The following is a 14490-nucleotide window of genomic DNA, read 5'->3' as shown; positions in this document are numbered from 1 at the left end:
AAAATGTAAGTATAGATTCATTTGATTATGTTATTTGTATATTTGCTAGCTGCTGGGAGAAGATTAACATAATTTCATTTTATTCATAGGATATTTTCAAACAGGATGGCATTAACAACAATATGTAAAGAAAACATTAAATATGATGTGTTAATTATTATTATTTATAGTAAATAGCCATTTAGGAGAGTATTGATATAGGGACAATCTGCGCTATAAAAGAAAATGCAATGTGAATTAAGCTGGAAAGAAAGGATGTTATAGCTTCCACGAAGGTTCTTTCTTTCCCTGCATTAACTTACAGCAAGGCCTGCAGGATTATTACTGCCAGAGAACCTGCCAATTACTAGCTGTGGAAATTTAGGAACATTACTTCACCTTGATTTTCTCATCTGTGAAAGAGAGGTATAGATCAAGTTAGGTATGGGTTTTTATGTTAAAACTCAATCATTAACAAAACATCTCAATTTCTGACTTTTCTCAAATGCAACAGACCCATAAATTTTGGTTTATTACCAACGGGGAAAGGCCTGAGACTGTCAAATGCTTCGAATGGAATATGCAATTCTAATAAGCTGCCCATGTAACATAAATTAATGTTTTTTTAATAAGCTTTGATATGGTATTTAGGACTTTAAGCCACCCAATCTGTTTTTGAAAATGAAACTAAAAATTAATTTACAGTATTTTTATTAAATAAACTACATTATGAACAGCTTCAGAAAATGACATAACTGCCATAAGTTTACGTGTTAAGCAGATGTACCTGTCTAATTTAAATTCATTTATGTAAAAAAGTACCTTTAGACATGTTTTTAAAATTTTTCACAAAATTGTGTTTCCATATTGGGGAACCTTTGCGTAAGTGTTTTATGCAAAAATTTAAACACCATATGTAACATAAAAGCCAACTTTTACTCTTTGGCTCTTATGTTCGAAGTGAGGTTTTGCTTTGGAATCAGTACATTATGATATAATTACAATAATCATATTTAAAATATTTTTCACATAAACTGAGTAGTAAGTTTTCCAGAATGTAATTCATATGTCCGTATTCCAAGCATTCTCTGAAAAGTTCCTGATAAGAATTGTTCACTAGTTTCATTGTTTTATACAGTACATATAGCACATGTATTTAGGTGCCAATTTTCACAGTTTAATTGCAGGCAGTAGGTACACCGTAGGAGCATGCATCATTATAATCTGCCTTAGTACACATGGTGTGCTACAATATTGTTACCTATGGAACAGCTCAAATTGCACTGAAGGAGTAACAGAGTCATAAGTTGTTTTTCCAAGATGTAACTTTCAGCAAGTGGTATCTTGTAGGAAGAGAATGCTTGTACAAGTCAGAGATCTACTCTATAACAGTGTGCTGTGAAAATAATGGCCAACTGATGACCTTATAACAGATCAAGGTAATACAGAAATAATGAAATTGAAATCAGTCACTGAAATTAATCCAGCAAATAAAGAAAATATTAGCTATCTCACAGATAAATTAGTGTTATTTTTTAATGTGCTGCTTAACTCTATCTCTATTTTTGTTCTTACTTTAATGAGAATAAATACACTATCTGGTACATAATCTCTTAACATCAATAGCTCTAAGCGATTTCGATATTCTGGTAGTAGTGATAAGGGAGAGGCCTCAATACTGGAACTTAAATATAGGTCTTTTCAAAGTGACAGTATTTTTCTCACATGACAACGTTTGAACAATTAATTCACATCTGAAACAGATTTATGTGACTGAATTTATCAACCCTGTCCTCATTCTCCCCATCACTTTTATTAATCACTCATTAGTTAGACCTTTAATGAGTGCATATTATGTACATGCTAGACATAGTACTTGGAGTTAAAGATCAAAATATAAGTAAGTCATTGTTTCTACCCTCACTCTTGAAAAGTTTATCATCCAATTTGGAGAAGTGGTGGAGTAAAAATTTGTGTAAAAATAAATGCAGATTTAGTATGATAAATGAAGTACCATTTTTTACAAACCGAGTTCTTTTATCAAAGTTGACTAATCACTCTTAAGTAAACGGAAGATGTTTTCATTTCTAATTTCTTGATGGTAAATAAATATAAAGATTAAAAATTTAGCAAGGGAAGAGGGTGGTGAACTATTTTATAATTTATCAGAGTATACATACTACTTTTCTTTTAGTCAACACACAAACAATCTAAATTCACACCAAGAAATATGCACTAAAGCACTGCACAGGGGAAAGAGCACATGATTCTACCTAGAGGAGAAAGGGAAATCTTTGTAAAGATGCTTGAGGTGGCTCTTAATATAAATAAAAGAAAGAAAGAAAGATACAACAATCACAGTAGTACACTGAACTTTCAAAAGGAGAACTGAGGTTACTAGAGGTGGGAAAGAGAGGGGAAATGAGGAATTGGTAAAGGGCCACTAAAAGCAATGACAGTTTATACTGTCGAATATAATAATTATTCTGATTTGAGCATCACATATTGCCCATAGGTATTGATATTCAACTCTATACTCCACAGATAGGTACTAACAACTATGTTAAAATAAATTTTTAAAAAAATAATAAAAATAAATAAAGGGGCATAAAAAACAAATAGAAGTTTATCATTTGGAATAGAGAGAGAAGGAGACATGCAGAAAGATAGGGAGGTGTGAAGAGACAGGTGAGCAAGCGCATATCCACAAGGAGGTACACCTGCTGTTGTAGCGTGGTCTAGAGAGGTCTGGCCAGGGCACTGCTTTATCACATTAAGCAAATCTGACGTTATGTTACTAATAAGAAGAATTTGTTGAAAATGTTTTAAGTGAGTCAGTTCTGTGTTTTAAATGTAAACTTTCACCATAAAATGAAAAATGGTTTGGAAGAAGGTAAAAATGGAGACCTGGAGATGGGTTAGGATACTCTGCCAATTACTAGCTATGGGAATTTGGGAACATTAGTACTCCTTGATTTTCTCATCTGTGAAAGAGGAGTAATAATTCCGAAGAAGTAACACACATCAAGCAATCAAAATAGAGTAAGATCACAATCGATAGAATTATTTTTTAATAAGGCAGGAGAAAGTAAGGCGGTAAGATTGATGATATAATGAAAAATAATTTGAGAGCCATTAAGGAATTATGTTCAATATTTAGATCAAGGAATACCATTTTTTATGAGTGATGCTGAGAGCTTTTATAAGGTAACTTTTATTTTTTAAGTTTTATGTTCAAGTACATTTGGGGAACACTGGGTTAAGGCGGGTAAGCAAATTAAGTGAACTTCTTTACAGAAGAACATCTCAGAGCTTTTCTATATTAATTCAAAATATTACTCTGCACGACCAAAGACAGTAGTCACGGTTTCCCAAACTTAGTTAAAATTTTAAAGGAGGACCAGGCTCACTTTTAAAAGAAATCTTGAATGATCTCAGGTAGCTTATCAGGGACTGGGAGGGTAAACGGTATGGGCCTAAAGGAAGGTTCTAAGGAAGAATAATTACTCTTGAATTCCTCCTGTGTGGATATACTTTAAATATAATTTTAATGGAAATGTTTTAATTTGAAGTTTAATATTGTGATAAGCATAATAATGGCATCCCCGAAGATGTCCAAGTCCTAGTCCCTGGAATCCAAGAATGTATTACTTGACACAGCAAAGTAACTTTGCAGATTAGAGTTATGGACTTTAAAATAGAAAGATTGTCCTTGATTACAGGGTGAGCCCAGTGCAATCACTTGGACCCTTAAACGTAAAATGGAAATGTAGAGAATAGATGAAACAGACATGTAACTTTTCAAGAAGGGGTGGGAAGGAATGGAAGCGTAAGAGAATCTCGACCCACAGTTGAGGGTTTAGAAGACAGAGGAAAGAGGCCATAAACCAAGAATATGATGAGTGGACACCAGAAGCTGGGAATGGACCTCACCTGCCAGCTAGCAAATAAATGGAAACCTCACTCTTACAACCTCAAGAATCTGATTTTTGCCAATCAGAATAAACAGGGAAATGGATTCTACCCCAGATCCTACAGAAAGAAGCACAGCTTTGCTGACATGTTGATTTTAGCTCAGTGAGAACCATATTAGCCTTCTAACCTACAGGAACGCACATACAGAAAAGTGCAGAAAACTTAAATGTGCCATTTGACCTATTTCTACATAATAAATAAATTTATGTAACTAGCATCCAGATCATGAAATAGAACATCACTCCTACCAGTTATACCTCTTTCCTGACGCCTAACATGTTTTGCCAGTTTTAGAATTCTAAGTAAATGAAATCATACAGTGTGTATTCTTTTTTGTGTGACCTCTTTCCCTCAATATTATGTTTGTGAGGTTCATCTACATTTTGTTTCATTCTCATTACCTTATATGGATATAGCACAATTTGTTTATATATTCTATTGTCGCTAGGCACTTTTTCCAGTTTTTGGTGATTTCAAATAGTGTTACTATGGCCATTCTTAGAGTAGTGGCTAAAATCCAAAAGACCCTGAACGATAAATGCTGGCGAGGTTGCGGAGAAAAAGGAACTCTCATACATTGTTGGTGGGACTGCAAAATGGTGCAGCCTCTATGGAAAATGGTATGGAGGTTCCTCAAACTATTGCAGATAGATATACCATACGACCCAGCTATCCCACTGTTGGGAATATACCCAGAGGAATGGAAATCATCAAGTCGAAGGTATACCTGTTCCCCAATGTTCATCGCAGCACTCTTTACAATAGCCAAGAGTTGGAACCAGCCCAAATGTCCATCATCAGATGAGTGGATACAGAAAATGTGGTACATCTACACAATGGAATACTACTCAGCTATAAAAACAAATGAAATACTGCCATTTGCAACAACATGGATGGACCTTGAGAGAATTATATTTAGTGAAACAAGTCAGGCACAGAAAGAGAAATACCACATGTTCTCACTTATTGGTGGGAGCTAAAAATTAATATATAAATTCACACACACACACACACACACACAAAAAAAAAAACTGGGGGGGGGGAGAAGATATAACAACCACAATTACTTGAAGTTGATACGACAAGCAAACAGAAAGGACATTGTTGGTGGGGAGGGGGGGAGGGAGGAGGGAGGGAGGTTTTGGTGATGGGGAGCAATAATCAGCCACAATGTATATCGACAAAATAAAAATTAAAAAAAAACAAAAAAACAAAAAAAATACAAATAGCGTTACTATGGCCATTGTTAGAGTACATTTTTTTTGGAAATATATGTAACATTTGTTGAGTTTATAACTTGGAGTGAAATTACTGGATAGAAAAGTATGTGTGTGTATGTGACACAGATAACCATCTTCAGTAAATATTGAAAATTGCTTTCTGACACTGTTGTGCCAACTTACACACCCACCAGATATGGACAGTCATGTTTTCGAGCTTGCTAAGATTGCCTAATTGCATAGTCAGTAAACACTGCCATTGCCATTCTACCCAGACACGTGATCTTCTTTACAGTTTACTAATTTCATAACAATTACGGAAAGGGCTCTGAACTAGCATCTGAATATTATTGGTTCTCTTTCTGAAACAAATTCTTTAAGAAATGTTATACCCTTGAGACTCAAACTTTCCTACTAGTGTGAGCTCCTAAATGCAGGAACAATGTCTCTCTTGTTCATTACTTAACAGCAATTTTCAGGAGTGGCTGGCTGAAACCTAATGTTGGTTTCATATAAGAATGCATGACTTTGTGTATGCATTTTCCTTATTTAAAGGAACAGATTGTTAAAAAATGAGTGTTGAGGGCCGTGCCCGTGGCGCACTCGGGAGAGTGCGGCGCTGGGAGCGCAGCGACGCTCCCGCCAGCGGATTTGGATCCTATATAGGAATGGCCGGTGCACTCACTGGCTGAGTGCCGGTCACGAAAAAGACAAAAAAAAAAAAAAAAAATGAGTGTTGAAAAACTATAGACTTTAAGGAAATATATTAATAGTAGTTAGCTAATATTTTTTACTGTTTGGTAGTTTTCAACTTTATTTTTCATGACTATTACAATATTATCTGTTGTTAGTTGCATGCAATAATGTTGGAATTTAAAACCACATATGACATCCTTAAACAGAACTAGTTCCTGTCTTCACTTTTCTATATGTTAAAATTAGATGTTAAATTTAGAATCAAAGAGTAATTTGCAGGTTACAAAGAGATGTAGACTATTGGGAAAATGGAGGAAACAAGAAGAAAAGAAAGAAAAGAAATTATAAATCTTACACATAGTGAATGCTTTTGTTAGGCTACAAAAGTAAAATATGTAAATCTACATATGTATATAGTGAGCAGACAAAATATATATCTTACAAATTGTATGTGTATATAATATATATATGTATTATAAATATATATGGATGAGACAATAAATGCAGATATAACCAGTTTAATGTATAAAATATTTTCTAATAAAAGTCTGTAAGTATTGTGTGGTAACATCCTTTTCCAGTATATATACTTTAATATTTTTGTCATGCCCTTAAAAACTATGTATAATGGCTGCCTATTAGTCCACCTTCTAACTAAGCCATAACTGGGTTACAATGCTTCTTATGATCTATTCATATTTTTCCCCAGCAGTTCCCCAATTGCTTAAAAACTGCAATACTTCAATGAACCTAATAGTAGACAAAATTTATGCATATCCACTTTTATTTTCTTAAGATAAATTCCTAGAAATAACATTTTTGCATTAAAATATAAGCATGTTTTTAGACTTGATACTTATTTATAAATTGGCCTCTATAAAGCCAGAGTATTTTAATTTCACATTTTAAATGTGGAAAATAAACCACATTCAAATCCATTTCTTCTCAAATATAATTAATTTTATCTTAAGGGTGGCTAATTTTATTCTTTAACTATTCACTGCTATTTAAAAATGGAAAACAAAGAAAAACAGAAAAGAAACAATTACATGCAGTGGATTCCTTGTTCTGGCTTGTATTAGCTTGCAAGATTAACAGTGAAATTCTGTGAGTGGATTGTTAAACTATTAGTAGCTTGAAACTGATGATGGGGGGAGGACTTACATCACAGACATTGGCAGATGCTACAAATCAGGGCTTTACTTTTCTTGAGAGAGCCAAATCACGAGCATGCCATAGCTATGCATAATCAGTAGCAGGGTATCTTAAGCAGTAAAGGATGTGATGTTGATATTGCTAAATTGTCTTTAAAAATGTTGGCAATGATTTTTAGGCCAATCAGGAGCTTATGAGAATGCTCATCTTACCATGACATTAAAATCATTGTGAATTATATATTGTTAAATATTAATTTGAGAGTTTAACTGTGACATTTTTATACTTTGCATTTTTCTAATTATTAGCATGGCCATTTTTTTCATGATTTTGTCATCTGTTTTTCTTATTATGAAGTATCTGTTCACCTCCATTGCTCATTTATCTATTGGCTGATTATTTTTTACTATTTAGCATAAGCTATTTGTATAAACAAACACTATTGAAATTTTGACTTCATTTGTCACTTGCAAACATCTTTCCACATCTAATTTACCATGTTGTTACTATTTTATGAACATGTGTGAGTTTATCTTTGATATCTTTTCCTTTTGGTTCATTCCATTTCTTTCAGATTTTTAAAAGCCATGCCCATGAGGTGATCAAATATATGGACTCCCACATTTAGAAATAGTTAATTGTATTTTGTGTAAACATTTATGTCTTTGATCTTCTGAATTTATTTTAATAAATTATATAAGAATCTAACCTATCCCTCCTTGTTCCTCACCAAACGGTAGCAATGAAAGGTTAATGAGAAGTAAAGATCATACTAATGAGAAAGAAAGAAAGGAAGGAAGGAAAGAAAGAAAAAAAAAAAAAAAAAACATAAGCAAGAAAGTACCAAACAATTTAATGGAAAAAAGGAAAGTCTTTTCAGTAAATGGTGCTGGGGCAACAGTATATCTCCACAGTAAAAAATGAATCTTGACTGCTACTTACGACATAAATGACAACTGATTTGAAGTATAAAGCTTCTACAAAGCTTCTAGAAGAAAGCATAGGAGACATTTTATGACAGAGGCAAAGATATTAAATAGGACACAAAATGTCACTAACCATTAACTAGTTGATAAATCTAATTTTATCACAATTAGAAGTTTTTCTTTTGAAGGATATCATTAAGAAAGTTTTTAGCAAGCTATAGACTAAAGAAAATATTCATAACATATATATATATCTAAAAAAGAAACCATATACATAATATATAAAGAACTGCTACAAATCAATTTTTAAAAAGACAAAAAACATTTGAATGGGCAAAGGTCTTGAACAACTACTTAATTAGAGAAGATATCCAAGTGTTAACATATAAATAAATGTTCAACATAATTTCTATCAAGTAATGTTTGGAATCACAGATAAAGTGGTTAAAATCACATTAAAATACCAAAAATACTAAAGTGGCTAGAATTTTAAAAGACTGCCAATATAAAATGTTAGAGAAAATGTGGAACAACTACATTCCACTTGAAAACAAACTTATGCATCTGCTTTAGAAAACCCTGCAGCAGTTACATTCTAATTACCTGTTTTTTAAAGTTGTTTGTGTAAGAAATATTTAACAACCAGCTCTCTGAAAAAATATATATGTGCATTGAATGCTTATATTGCATATAAATACATATATACACTTATTAGAAATTTTACTGACATAATGGATATGTGTAGCATTTGATGTACAAATAATAATAAAGTGCACAATTCTATTTATTGTAAATAATATATAACAATTTGTTTTAACATAATGCTTTTTAAAATATCTGTAGCCAGCTTATGGTTGCAATTAATTAATTTTTTGAGTGTAATTCTTCCATAAATATTAGTAGATATTTTTGCTTACATTAACCAGCAAGACAAAAGGGAAACAAGGAAGAGGTATGTCACTGTTTCATCAATAATGTGTGCATCTTATTTGCTGACTCAGATAACAGTTTTTGAGTATCAGAAGAATACTTGTTAAATTTTTTGTGATATCCATAATGCAGTGTCTACAGATGTGATGTACTTTTAAGTTTAATCTGCATGGGTAACATTTTCTCCATCACTTTCTTTAGCCTAGATAAGCCAGACAACATAAACCTAGCCCTTATTTGTAGAATGTATCAAATTCCATGGTATAAACAGTCCCATCATGTCTGATTTCATATTTATTGTGACATCACTGAATGGAGAGTTGTGGGAAAAAAATGTACAATAGTACATCTTTTTTACAGCATTTCCACCATATAGGTATAAAAGACACAAATAACCTCAACATTACAATTAATAGTAATATATAGTAAAGTAATTAGTATGTGATGAGTTTTGAGAATTTATTTACTTTGGTTTTAATGTAATTTAAGTGAAAATTTATATATTTTAATATTTAATACTATGTTTAACAACCAGCTCACATAATACCTAAAAATTTAACAAGTAGTTCCATTAAGCTGATATGAGGTCGCTCCTGCACACCATCTAGCCCACGATTCGAAACTCTACACATTATATACTCATGAGAAATGAGCACATAAACCTACAAATAGACTTGTACAAGAATGTTCAAAGCAGCCTTCTTCCTAAGAGCCCCAAACTGAATAAAATGTGCAGGATGGACCATAAAAGGAGTATTCATATATTGTGAACAGGAGTACTTATCAAGAAATTGATATATAATCATACAATGGACACAGCTATAAAAATAATAAATAATTATTTTTACAATATTGTAAAATTTATAAACAATTAATAAATTGATGAATGAATCTCTAAATTATTTCACTGAATAGAAGAAACCTGTCACAAAACAGTGGAAACCATCTAATGCCATATGTACCTATGCATGAAATACACACACATACAAACATACTTATTAAACCAGTAAGATTTATGAACTACTTAGAAGGGAAAAGAGCAAAGAATTGTGTCTCCAGAGCCCTAACTTTAGAAGTAGCTGTCACCATCTAGTAAAGCCATTTCACTTCTTTGGTATATAAAGTACACTTCCAAGAATTCTGTTATCATATCCAGGTTTTCCAATTAGGACAGTAAACGATAAATAACATCCTTATATATTATGCATACTGGCCTATAAAAAATATCAAAATATCAAAATGTTATAATAGAGTCATTGATTTATTTTTAGTTCCTATATTTATTTATTTAGTGACATATTTGTGTATTATTTATATAGTTATGTATTTGCCACTGTGGAGGAAAAAAGTTTTTATTTCCATATTGCTATAGATATTTACTATTATTAACTGGGGATTCTGGAATACATACTTATCTCTTGAATACTAACATTTTTTAATAAAATTCAAATTTTGAGTACTAAAATAAGTAATCTAAAGTTTATCCTGTGTATTTGTATGACAAAAAATAAATATAAAATACTTTTTCATCACTGAATATATTCATAATTTAATTGAATCCAGAAATAATTCTGTCTCAGACTTTGTACATAAAATGAATCTTACATTATTAAAATATTTAACATTAAAAAGAGCTAATTGCAAAAAAAAAGAACAATGCTACTCATTTAAAATTATTTTAGTTGTCTCCAGCCCTCAGAAAGATAAGGCTTTTTGGCTCTCTCAGCTGGCATTTAAGATAATACATGGCAAAGTTACAACTTTTCTTAAGTGATGAAGGGGAAAAATATATTTATTATCGATGCATACAGACAATATTTATCCCTGGGAGTGCTATACTAGAGCTCTTATAATTGTTAAAGTCTATTTTAAATTGCACTTAAGCACCAATGAAGTATTTTACATTCTACATCTGTAATTTTGATGTTTTGTGCATATTATGATACTGAAATATTTAATAGATATGATTAAATAATAACAGAAGTCTTTCTATGGTATCATTGACTAAATGTCCTTCAGGAACAGCTTCTTTGAAAATAATCACAAAGATAATTTCACTAATAGTATTTGAGAACACATTAATTATATTTTAATAGAACAAAGTGGTGTTCAGTCATTAATCTACAAATTTGTTGCTTGAATCCTTTAGTAACATCAATACTTTTACACTGATAAGAAAAAAAATACATAAATATTTTGTTACTTCTTTACGGCTATGCAATCTGCCTACCAGATTGATCCTTTTTTGTCTGCATCTTTCAGGACATTGTGGATCATTTAATAGGTTACTAGATATTTCTGTCTAGAAAGAATGCTATTTTATAATTAATGCACACTTCCAAGTTGTCTTCCATAGTTAATGCACATGCCTGAATTACCCTTCCAAATAATCATGAAATTAAAATTACAGATTGGGATTATATGGATGAATGAAAGAGTCAGAATTAAGAAGAAACAGAATGCCATGACAATGTGACTATTTATAGCAAGAACAGCATGCTTGTCTTGATTTGGTGATTCTTTGGCTGTTCCCCTCTGTATTATTAAAGCTAGGAATATGTGCACACAGCATGCTTTAGTGATACCTGCTGGTTAGGAATTGAATTAGCTGAAGCCAGGGGAGTTCAATCAAAAGACCTCAGCAAGGGTATAGCAGTAGGTTCACAAGACATTTAGATAAGGAAGAAAAAAGCTGATCATTGTCAAGGTCCCTCCACAGAAATAGCTTTGATGAATTGAACTACTTGCTTTCCACAAATTTCACAGCTATTGTTATAAAGTAAAAAAGCTGATTCATATTTAGCCTGAACTTGTAGTCCTTCCTCCCAGAATGCATATACAGTGAGAAAATAACTGAACTAACTTGTATGGAAAGCGTATTACAGCACCACCAGACAAAAAGAGAGAGTTGCCACCAGGTTACAAGTATCATAAGTGAATGTACAAAAAGATGCTGTATGGATCACACAGTCATTGCTATTGAAATTATCATTATTGCACTATATTAACAAACAAATACACATTGCTAATGCCAAAAAACATATTTGAAAGCATTTCATCTTTCATTAACTCCTCTCCTTTCAAAAAAATCTATCCTTACAGTCAAAAGAAACCTGGTTAGGATGTCACATCTGCCCAAATACTTAATAAATTTATTCACTTTGCTTTCCACTATGATAATTCTCTTGTGTTTATAAGAAAGAGGGCAGAAGGTTGTAACTGGTAGAAGTACTGTCTGAGATAATGGAAATTATAAATAAAACACATGTAGTATACAAAACAGACTATTTGGGGCCACCAAGGACATTCAGAGGAGACAGGCACAATTCAATATTGAAACCTAAAACTACAAAAATATATATAAAATAAACAACAACAAAATGATATTTTCCAATAGCCTGACCACCCTAAGGAGGGAAAAAAGGATACAATATTTTGAAAATTGCTTTCCTTTTACTCTCCTGAAAATAAAGAATGGTTTCTGATCATATGTTTAGTGGCAATAAGCTGAGAAAAAGCCCACACATACATGACCAACAATATATATATATATATATATATATATATTTTTTGTCTTTATCGTGACCGGCACTCAGCCAGTGAGTGCACCGGCCATTCCTATTATAGGATCCGAACCCACGTCGGGAGAGTTGCCGTGCTCCCAGCGCCGCACTCTCCCGAGTGCGCCACGGGCTCCTCCTGACGACCAATATTTTTAATACTCTGTTAGAAGTCAACATTTCCCTTATCAATCTAAAACAAGCTAATTTTACTTTCTTTAGAAACATGTTAAATATTCATTCAAAATAGTGCCACATTGTACTTAGAAATAATTTAGTTTGAGATTTTTTTTAATCTTTATTTCTTCACTCCCTCCATCTCCACCTGAGTTTCTTTCAAAATCGTAAGAAGGGCAATGAGAGACACAAGACATACCTGCCAAGAAGATGATAAACATTATTGCTCCTATGCTTCTTATTTTAGCTTAAGGCTCCTCTGTTCGTAGCTCTAAATGCAGAGATTAGGAAAAACTTCACAACTAGATTATATATGGTATTGGCAGGGACTACAGTAGGGTGCTAGAGGAAAGAAGAGAATGGGGCCTTTCTCCCTGGAACTGAGCTCTTATCCAATTCCATCCCAGTTCTACTCCACTGAAGCAACTCCCTTGGGTAGGTGCTACCAGGTATCGCCTATGTCATAACCATATATTTTCTAAAATGAAATGTGTACCATTAAAATACTACAGTAGTTGATACATTATGTGAAAGATCACAGAAGGAGAAAAACGCTATGTCAGAATAAAGTTTTCCTTTGATTTGGTCTTAATAATTAGTAATACAAAATAGAATAACAGTACATATTGGTGTTTTGTGGTGTATGTTTAAAAAAACATTATTACATTGATATTGCACTGACGATAAGCATCCACGTTTCCTTTTACAACGTTTGGTGTGCTTTATGATGCAAAAAACATCTATTTGGCTCTATATCCTTTTCAAGTGATGCATGATTTTTTTTCCAAAGTATTACATATGTGTGTATGTCAATGTTGTTTATATGCATAAACACAGGCACATATAATGCCTACATTTACAATAAGTATATTTGTGAAAAATTGGTCCATAAGACAGAATTAAATTAGAATTATGCCAGCATTTAGCTTTCCTTGGTTTGCATTACAAGCTTCAAAACTGAATATCATTTTACAAACTCCCAGATAAATTATTTTAGTTACTTTAGAGCAGCAAGTCTTTAAACAGAGCAATTTTTCTATATGATAGAAAGCTGCACGTGCAGGAAATAAATTGTTAAAAAGTGCATTTGTCATAATAACTGAAAAAAGAAGTCTCTGTTCTCTTCTGCTGGTCTTTATACGACAAATATCATTCACTATTTACTATTAAATGCAAATTTATATTTATCACTAAAGTGGGTGGACCAGATTTTCTAACTTCCAGGTTGCTTTTCAGTTAATAAAATTCAGTCCTTCCAGTTTAAAACTCCAGTTTCATTTCTGATTCAGAGCTCTTCCCGTCCACCGTCTGAGGATAGATCAAGGGGACTGAAAGGCATGTGAGAGTAGATTCTGTCCTTGTGCATCTTTCTCATTTCCCTCTTCTAAGTCCTAGCATTGCACAACTGAGGCAGGGTAGTGTGCTGGAAAAAAGTCAGATTTGTCTTAACTTCAGGCTGTGGATATTTCCCTAATTAACCCTACTTTGACTGTTGGTATCATTGGTGTAACTGAGATTTCTTCAAATTCTGACTCTTTTGTGAAGTACGTGAAAATTCTTTAAAATCCCTTTAGGACCTCCAACTTCTCTGATTTGGGAAACCAACTGGACCCAACTTCTTCCACCTTTCAGCTCTCCAGAGGTTCTTGCTTGGGTTTCCTTCCCCTGGGGAAATCCTCTTTGGTAGGGAAGAGGAAACTGACAAAATCACTCAAGCCTAGTCAGCTACCACTAGTCTCAAAGAAATTTCACCCATCCTACCTGCCAGACAGGAGACTACACATTGCTCTTCTCTCATTCCCTCTCTGTGCCTTTCTGTCACTATCATCCTCCCTTCTTAGGAAGGCACAGGCTGAACAGGAAATCTCTGAC

This window comes from Cynocephalus volans, chromosome 3 (assembly GCF_027409185.1).
Source record: "Cynocephalus volans isolate mCynVol1 chromosome 3, mCynVol1.pri, whole genome shotgun sequence".
NCBI classification, from domain to species: domain Eukaryota; kingdom Metazoa; phylum Chordata; class Mammalia; order Dermoptera; family Cynocephalidae; genus Cynocephalus; species Cynocephalus volans.
This window is presented reverse-complemented; position numbering follows the sequence as displayed.